Source organism: Carcharodon carcharias, assembly GCF_017639515.1.
Source record: "Carcharodon carcharias isolate sCarCar2 chromosome 21 unlocalized genomic scaffold, sCarCar2.pri SUPER_21_unloc_1, whole genome shotgun sequence".
In the NCBI taxonomy this organism is placed as follows: domain Eukaryota; kingdom Metazoa; phylum Chordata; class Chondrichthyes; order Lamniformes; family Lamnidae; genus Carcharodon; species Carcharodon carcharias.
Genome location: NW_024470575.1, coordinates 280,771 through 290,931, shown reverse-complemented (window position 1 = coordinate 290,931; position 10,161 = coordinate 280,771). Strand labels below are relative to the sequence as shown.

Below are 10,161 nucleotides of genomic sequence, written 5' to 3'. Positions count from 1 at the left end.
AGTCAGGGGTAGATATTGAGAGACAAACATTTCTCTTGGTTTGAGTTTGTTGTGTGTAAATCCTCCCCTTCTCACCCCCTGTAAAAGGAGTTTCCAAACACTCGGTGTAAACTGGGCTCCGGGAGTTTCTAATCCGGGTGTGGAGTCCTACACCGGGTGTTTGTGAACCCTCCCAGTCCACCCTCCAGCTCCATTCCTCTCCTGCACTCGGCCCTTTCTCACCCGCTGGACTGTCACCCGACCGCCTTCATCCTGGTTCCGCACTGGTAGTGCGCATGCTTCAATGTAAGACCGGCCACGCCCCTCATTCACTCCAATTGGTCGGAGGACCAGCCGCTCCCTCTCGTTCCTCCAGGCCCGCCCCCTGTCCCTATTGATCCGGAACTGCCGTCAATCATTGTGAGCTGGAGCATGCGCAATGCGTGAAGTCAGACGTGACGAGAGCATGTGGGATTTACAAAGATCGCGAGCGGACTGAGAGCTGGAAAAAAAAATCCGTGAGCATAGATAGGGTCGGCCGGTGAGTTGGGAGGCTTTAAGAATTCACCGTCTTTGTCCTAAACCCTCAATAAGGAACCATCTGTCCAACCACAGATTAGGCCATTTCTCCGGAAGTAGGCCTAGGGTTAACGGCCGCCAACTTTATAGGGGGCAAGGAGCAGCAGAGCGCATGTGCGGCCACCATCTTTATAGGGGGCAAGTAGCTGCAGAGCGCATGTGCGGTCACCATCATTAAAGGAGGCAATGTCCAACAGGGAGCATGCGTGGCTGCCATCTTTACAGAGGTTGCAGACCCGGATGAATGACCCGCAGGAGGGACAATAAATCAGAGATAGAGTTTGGTGTGAAATCAATGGGTTGTTGTGTAAAACAGGAGATCAGGGGAACAGTCAGAAACAACAACTTGTATTAACATCATACATCATCCCAGTGAGCTTCATAAGAAATCATAAAATAAAGTGTGACACCCAGACACAGAGGAAGGTGACCAAAATACTTAAATAGTCGGTTGTTTGTACAGATTTGATTATTAATGAAAAAAGAGACAAGCTGTCAAAGCTTTTCCTGTTGCACTCATCAGGACAGATGCAAGAATCCCAAATTTCAAAGGGAACCACAATTTATACTGCATGAGAAAAGGGTGCTGATTGGTTGATCCAACAGCTCTGATTGGTTGTTGCCATGGAGAACACAGCAAGGAGCTGTCATCCCCTGTGCTTTTGTTTAATTCCACAATAGGCCCCGTGCCTGGACTTGTTCCTTCTGCCTGCAGAGGACAGGTCCCTGTGGATGAACATATGTAGCTTCCAGCAAGTGTAAGTGAGCCACATCACAAGTCTGACTGATAATTTTTGAAATTTGGTATTTTTCCCTCTATCCTGATGAGTGCAAGATAAAATGTTTTGACAGAATGTCTTTTTTTATTAATACTCAATTGTCTTAAAGGAGGAAAGTTTGGTAGACAGAGGGAGAGAATTTCAGAGCTTGGGGTCGAGGGAACTGAAGGCACGGATGCTAATGGTGGAGCGATTAAAATAGGGAATGCTAGAATTAGAGCAGTGCAGATATCATAGAGGGTTGTGGGTCTGCAGGAGCTACAGAGAGGAGGCTATTGGGGGATTTGAAAACAAGGATGAGAATTTTAAAATCAAGTTGCTCCTTGAACGGGAGCCAAGGAAGGTCAGGGAGTGGGCCTAGCTGTGAGTGAAGACACAGACAGCAAAAATATGGATGTCTTCGATGTTACGGAGGGTAGAATGTGGGAGACCAGCCAGGAGTGTGTAAGAATGGTCCAGTCCGAAGGTAAACATGGCAGTGATAAGGGTTTCAGCAGCAGGTGAGACACTCCTGAGACAGGGGTGAGGTCAGGTGATATTACGGAGGTGGAAACAGGCGATCTTAGTGATGGCACAGACATGAGGTCAGCAGCTCATTTCGAGATCAAATGTGACACTGAGGTTGTGAACGACTGGTTTAATCTCAGACTGTTCCCAGGGTGAGGGATGGAGTTGGTATCTGGGAAATGGAGATTGGAGCAGGGACCGAAAACTGTGTCTTCAGTCTTCTCAGTATTTAATTGGAGTTAATTAATCATCAGGAAGAGAAACAGGAACCAGAATGGGCCATGAGACTGATCCCAGGTTTAACTCAGTTAGAGAGGGAGAGAAGGAAGGAAGGAAACCCTGAAACATTGGGAGAAACCATCTTCATAATCGCTCATTAAATCTCCACACAGTAAGTTTTGGATGCAAGGTTAACATCTGCTACTCTGTATGGACAGTCAGGGAGTTTCATATTAATGTTTTGTCACGAGTAATCACTGAAGTGAATGATCAGACATAATGTCACCTCCAGTTGTAGAAATTTGTTAAAAAGATTCAGAAAGAATTGTCCAAAACTCTGTTTGGATTTCAGCACAGGGAGGAGGGAGAGTGTGTGGGACAGGGATTTGCAGCTTTCGGGGAACAAAAGAGGAAAAAATGTTCCGTAGAAACTAGAATTGTCTGTTCTGAATTTCTATCCTGTTCTTACAGTGATGACTCTTGTAAACTCCTTTTACAGATCATTAGAAGGGGAGGATTTTCAGGCAGGAAACTCAAACCAAACATCACATCAAGATCTGGCAGAGTCACTCGATTCATCAGGACCTGAATATCATCACCTTTGAATGTGGAAGGAGAAATGCTGGTCTGTTCTGTCTGTAGGGAAAGATTTCAAACATTAGTGTGACTGCAAAAGTACCGAGACACACTCACACCCGAGTGAGAGTGTCCCACTGCACTGACTGGAAAGAGCTTTAACCAGTTATAAAGCCTGAAATAACATCACACCATTCACAGCGGGGAGAAACTGTACACGTGTTCTTTGTGTGGACGAGTTTTCAACTGATCACCAAACTTGGAGAGACACAGGGACAGCTGCACCATGGAGAAACCGTGGAAATGTGAGGACTGTGGGAAAGGATTCAATTATCCATCCAAACTGGAAATCCATCGACTCGGTCACACTGGGGAAAGGCCATTCACCTGCTCCAAGTGTGGGAAGGGATTCACTCAGTTATCCCATCTGCAGACACACCAATGAGTTCACACTGGAGAGGGAGCATTCACCTGCTCCCAATGTGGGAAGGAATTCACTCAGTCATCAAACCTGCTGACACACCAACGAATTCACACGGGGAAAAGACCATTCATCTGCTCCGAGTGTGGGAAGGGATTCACTCAGTCATCAATCCTACTGACCCACCAGCTAGTTCACACTGGAGAGAGACCATTCACCTGCACGGTATGTGGGAAAGGATTCACTGGCTCCTCTGACCTGCTGAAGCACCAGCGGATTCACACTGAAGAGAGACCGTTCAGTTGTACTTCCTGTAGAAAGAGATTCAGGACTTCATCGAACCTCAAAGTACACCAACGCATTCACACTGGAGAGAGGCCTTTCACCTGCTCCGAATGTGGGAAGGGATTCACTCAGTTATCCCACCTGCTGACACATCAGCAAGTTCACACTGGAGAGAGGACATTCACCTGCTCTGAATGTGGGAAGAAATTCACTCGGTTATCCAACCTGCTGAGACACCAGCGAGTTCACACTGGTGAGAGACCATTCACGTGCTCCGAGTGTGGGAAGGGATTCACTCAGTCATCCCACCTGCTGAAACACCAGCGAATTCACACAAGGAGAGGCCGTTCAGCTGTACTTCCTGTGTAAAGAGATTCAACCTTCATTCCACCTCTGCACACCAGTGAATTCACATTGAAGAGAGGCCGTTCACCTGCTCCGAGTGTGGAAAGGGATTCACTCATTTCTCCAACTTGTTGACACACTAGCGAGTTCACACTGGGGAGAGGCTGTTCACCTTCTCCGAATGTAGAAGGGATTCACTTGGTCATCCCACCTGTTCAGACACCAGCGAGTTCACAAGTGTCTGCAGAGGTTGAATTCTGCTGTTATTGCTGCTGTTAATCACATCCAGAACTGAACCATGTTCATTCTGATAGTTGTGGTTTGTTTCTATTGATGTTAATAATCCCTGTAACTGGGCTGAAGTTTAATATCTTGAAGTCTGTTAAATAAATCAGTTTTGTGTCAAACTCTGAGAATGTCGAGTCCTTGATTTCTCCAGGATAAGAGGAGACTGATTGATGTCCTGTTCCCAACTGCTCCAATTTTGGATCTTTTCTCCTCTCTAACTCGAGATTCTTTCAGTTCTCAGACCTTTGGTTACCCTCATGGATACGTCCCAGCTCCCCACATCTCCCAGAGATCCACGGGATCCAGGGAAGTATCAGTATTAAAAACAGAAAATGCTGGAAATAATCAATACTTTTCCAAGTGCCAATTGATTTTTGTCTTGGATTATCGTCTCCAGCCTTTCCCCATCACTGATGTGAAGCTGATTGTCCTGGAATTGCTGTGTTTTTGAACAGGGGTGTCACATTTACAATCTGTCAGTCCTTTGACACCACTGCAAAAAAGGAGGATTGGAAGATTGTGACCAGAGCCTCCACAAGTTCCATCTGAAGGATGCTGTATCTGACAGTGCAGCAGTCCTTTAATGTCACCCTGGAGTGTCAGCCTAGATAATGTGCTCAGGTTTATTAATATTTCCTCTTGTTATTGATGTGGGTCATTAAGAAACAATGGACTCTTATGATGTCATCCAGTCCCAGTGCGATGATGTCAGCCAGTCCCAGCGCGATGATGTCATCCAGTCCCAGTGTGATGATGTCATGAAGACTATTAAATACCAATGGTGATGAAAACAGTTTTGTTCGAGATGGCAGCAATCCATTACTGATAGATCAGTAAATGGAATTAATGGGAAAGAAAGTGAGGCAGCTCATGCACAAGAGGAATAGTGTTGTGGATTATGAGGATGAGAAACATGTACAGTATATGTTCCAACTCCCGACACTCTGCCCCATCTCTTGACACTCTGCCCCCATCTCCCGACACTCTGCCCCCATCTCCCGACACTCTGCCCCCATCTCCCGACACTCTGCCCCCATTTCCGATCACACTGCCCCCATCTCCCGACACTCTGCCCCATCTCCCGACACTCTGCCCCATCTCCCGAGCAGCCTGTCTCTACCTCTGCTGAACCCACACAGGATGCATCATGTTGAAACCAGAGGAAAGGACTGGGTGAGAAATTGTAATTCACCAAGGATGTGCACATGGGATTTTAACAATATATTAAGTTTCCTGTTTTTAACAATGAAACATTTGATTAAAAGTGTCCTTCAACTAGCCTGGTTCCAAAATCTCATTCGAGAAATGACAAGAAAACACACTGAATTTGCTCTATGTCTTGACTTCAAACGAACAGGATACAAGGTAAGAAAATATATTTTGCTGGATTGGGTTATAAAATGGCAGAATGAGTGTGAAAAAACAACCATGCTGTTGGGAAATATAAAATTATAGGAAGTTGCACTTCTCGGTTTGGCGTGCTGCTTTGAAATAGTGGCTGCAATTGTTTGATCAGGAGTGATATTTCTGCCAGTTTGAACATCAAGCAGAAAAACTGACCCCTTTGCCACCCACATTTAGCCTCGCAGCATCATCCCTTTAGTCAGTTTATTCCTTGTGCCTTGCATCTTATCACTGTCCAAAGGTAACAGAAACGGAATGAGGACAACTGCAATTATTGTGGCAACAATCTGAAACTTCAGCTTGTTAATATCAGCTTTAGGTATCTTGCAACTCACCTTGTTACATGTTTCCGTAGTGTAATTAGTTACTACATGTAACAATTGTATGAGAGGTCGGTAGATCGAGAACAGTCAAATATTTTCTCTTTTTACACCCTTGGATATTGACTGCTGCACAGTTCCAGGCTTTTTTATGTGTCCTTTCACTGCCAGAAAATATTCCCTAAAATTTTCCAATGCTGCTGTTATCCATTAACTCTACAGCTGAAAAATATCTTATTCCCCCCACCGCCCCCCCAACAAATCTTGTTTTTTTTCCCCCAAATGGTAAATGGAGAAAATGCAGTTGTGACGATACAAACACGCGTTCAAATTCAGAAATGAGGAAGTACAGTTTAGTTCATAGACGGAAGAATCTGAGGTTGTTCTTCTGAAAGCCGAGAAGGAAAAACAGGAATTGTGATCGAGCTGATTAAAATCATGAAAGGTTCAGATAGAGAAATTAAAGAGAAACTGCTTCAAATGGATGAAGGGTCGATAACCAGATGGCACTGATTTAAGATGAGTATCGGAAGTACCAGAGGCAATAAGGTGTTTTATTTAAAATTGAAAGTGATTTATTGGAAATCACTGCCTAATAGGATGGTGCAAACAGAATGAATTGCAGCCTTGAAAAGGGAAGACGAGAAGGAGCAAAATCTGCAGCAATGTGGGGAAAGAGTGTGGATGTGGGACTGGTTTCACAGCTCTTACAGACACAGTGGGTCAAACCATCTCCTCCTGTGTGGGGAAAGGGTGTGGATGTGGGACTGGTTTCACAGCTCTTACAGACACAGTGGGTCAAAGCCATCTCCTCCTGTGTGGGGAAAGGGTGTGGATGTGGGACTGGTTGCACAGCTCTTGCAGACACAGTGGGTCAAACCATCTCCTCCTGTGTGGGGAAAGGGTGTGGATGTGGGACTGGTTGCACAGCTCTTGCAGACACAGTGGGTCAAACCATCTCCTGTGTGGGGAAAGGGTTTGGATGTGGGACTGGTTGCACAGCTCTTGCAGACACAGTGGGTCAAACATCTCCTCTGTGTGGGGAAAGGGTGGGGAAGTGGGACTGGTTGCACTGCCCTTGTCAGCACAGTGGGTCAAACCATCTCCTCTTGTGTTGTACTTTCCTGTGACTCAGCAATTTGACTCACTTCTGAAAAATGGATCAGACCATTTCAGAAAGTTAGAGTCAATTCACTATTAAGCTCTCGGCATAAAATTCATCTCACTTTCATCCTTCATTCACTTTCAGCTGCCGAGGCTCCAAGTAATAGAATTCACTCTCTCAAACTCTCCACCTCTGTCCACTCTCTCTCCATTCCTTTAAGATGCTCCTTAAAACTTACTCCTTTTACCACGTTCCTGGCCACCCATCCTAATATCTCCTTCTGGGTGGGTCACGATCAAACTTTGGGAATGCTTCCTGTGAATTGCTTTGCGGTGTTTTATTGGATTAAATGTCAATCAGTGAAAATTGTTGTTGTTCAGCTCCACACGGTAGGATTGGAGCTGAGGGGACAGAAAGGATCCAGCTCAGTCAGTGGCATTCTGCCTCATGTGTGGAAGTACAGCTCGGGAGAAATACTTGAACATTTGGGCTCTATTCCTGAGCTGGATGAGTTGTTTTCTCCATGGAGACTATGAAATGTATTAGCAGAGTCAATGATTGAAGCAGAGACCAGGGCAACATAGAAGAACATGTTAAAAAGGTGATGGAATGACAAAGGAAGAAAGAGCGTGGTGGATTAGTGGGTCTGTGAGATTAGGACTAATTCTGTTGGGGAATCTAAACATAGACTTGTTGGAGGTGACAGTCTGTTTCTGTTTGGTAATATTTCTGAAACTTTTGGATGTCAAAAACGCATCAATGGATAAATGGCAGCATGAAATATTGGGTACAGTAGATGAAGATTCACTAATAAATTAACCTCCCACTATTGTGAGAACCCATTTATCATTCACATGGATTGGGACAGACTTTGGTAAACTGAGATGTCATGGGAATGTGTTAATTATTAATATCACCCATGGTGATTCCAGGTTAAATTACCACCAGGAAATCAGTTACTTAACGCATATTTTTCTTATTCTTATTCAATTTATTTTACTTACCTTATTTATTGTTATTTATCAGTCACATGTAGGCCAGGCCAGGTGAGGATGGCAATTTTCCTTCCCTAAACGACATGAGTAATCAGATGTGTTTTTATGAAAACTGATGATAGTCTCATTGCTTGTGATTGCAGATTTATTAATTGAATTTAAATTCCACTAGCTGCCGTGGTGGGATTTGAACCTGTGTCCTCAGAGCATGAGCCTGGGCTTCTGGGGCTATTCGGACGGATTTAGAAAGACAGCTCATCCTGAAAACAACCCAAACTTTGCCTTCAAAATAAGAAATCGAACACGAGGTGGTTATTGCACCAATCATTATAAAACAGACCAACAGTTAACTTTACAAATGTGCATACAATATTGGAGCCAGTGTCCTTAAGTTATACGTCAAACATCAAACAACAAATGTCACAATGTGTTATACAAAATCTTAAAAAAAAAATCCAACTACTGACCTGGAGCCTGATATTTACAAACAGTTACAACTATCATCTTAGTTGGATTTCTCCATTTAGAGCAGCGATCTTCAACTCAGAGGCCAGTTTAACAGTTAAATGTTACAAATGTGCCACAGCCTTCAGAGGCCACGTGTGCAATAATTTAGAATATCCAGTGAAGATGGGATAGAAGTCACTTCCATTTAATAAAATGTCTTCCTTTAGATTGTATGAAGTCTGCTTAGCACAAAAAAAAATCACCTAACTCTGAAAGGGGGTGAATATAAAGTTCGAGGTTGCTGCTTTAAATTTGATTGCTTTCTTTGCTCGGCTGGAGTCTTCAAAAGATGGGTTGGAAAACACAGGTGGAGCAGCACACACAGGTTAAGAAATCAATTAAATAGCAGTGTATTATATCAGCACATGAATAAATATCATGTTTCAGTACCTTTTAAGTAACATTTTGCTTTCATTTCTCCACTTAATATATTTGAGCCAAGTTTAATTATTGGCTCTGAAAGGTTGTATCATAATTACAACACTGTGGGTGTACCTACACCACAAGGACTGCAGCCGTTCAAGAAGGCAGCTCACTACCACCTTCTCAAGGGCAAGTAGGGATTGGTAATAAATGCTGTCTCACATTCTGTGCATGGATACACAAAACTGTAAAACCACTAATCACACATTGAAAACATGGCTGGGATCAAATGAAATTCAGATCTGTCCAAATAATAATTGCAGAAGATGAATCTTGAAATTTAAAAGTAAAAAAAAACAAAGCTGGAAATATTCATCAGCATAAGCAGCTGGGAGTGCATGATTCATCAGAACTGCCCTGTCCAGTTCCCAACAATGTATCAACATGAAGCAGAAAACTCACTCCTCCCTGCTCCCACTGCCCCTCACTGAGTCTGAACTGGGTACAATGTGTCAACATGAAGTAGAAAACTCTCTTCTCTCTGCTCCTACTCCCACTCACTGAGCCTGAACTGGGTACAATGTGTCAACATGAAGCAGAAAACTCTCTTCTCTCTGCCCCCACTCCCCCTCACTGAGTCTGAACTGGGTACAATGTGTCAACATGAAGCAGAAAACTCTCTTCTCCCTGCTCCCACTGCCGCTCACTGAGCCTGAACTGGGTACAATGCACAAGGACACAATACTGTGCCCAGAGCTTTTTAAATTTATTATTTATAAACAACGTTCAAAGTAGTGTTACTATTAGTTATGTTAGAGTGTGTTAACACAACCGTTTAAACTACCCCCTGGGGAGCTTGGACAAGTGCTCCCAGCAGACAGGGCATCATTTCACTTCACAAGGTATCATAGGGAGGATTAGCATATTCCCATCCCATAAGCCTTTCCTTCTCATTTCAACATTCTGTCTGATAAGTAATGTTTTAATCTACTGATATAATTTTAGAAAATAAGTTACAGCTGATAAACACAATCCCAGGCGAGAGTGTGCAATGCACTGAAATCAATTCATTTTTCTCACCACAGGTGTGAATAGTTTGTGTTTGCTAGACCACCGCTTGTCCAGGGAGCCTTTATTATCTTTGTGTAGTGGCAGTATTGTAGCCAATGAAGTTTAACTGAGGTGTGGTTGTTGCTTATTGAAAACTTCCCAATATCCTGCTATGGTGACTTACAACAAAGTTGCTATTAGCAATTTTTGGTAGTTTCTTAGGAGACTATTTACATATGTAAAAAGGTAATAAAATAAACCTAGAGGTTTCTGTTAATGTTCAGCAGGCAAGGCAGCATCTCTGCTTTTCAGCATTTAATGTTTGTGTTGATTGAACTCTGCCAGTGCTGGGGTTGCTAATGCTGTTTAGACATGTTCATGAAATTGATTGGGTAACACTTGTATCACTAAATATTTTCTCACCATTTCCACGTTGCTG

At 43.6% G+C, this 10,161-nt stretch overlaps 1 non-coding gene across 1 annotated transcript; it reads left to right on the top strand.

The window, feature by feature from the left end:
- Positions 1-9,809: 9,809 nt before the first annotated feature.
- LOC121273437 lies at positions 9,810-9,948 on the top strand. The gene has a single exon (XR_005942030.1). It is a non-coding gene; the product is annotated as a U4 spliceosomal RNA (small nuclear RNA).
- The last annotated feature ends 213 nt before the right edge of the window (positions 9,949-10,161 follow it).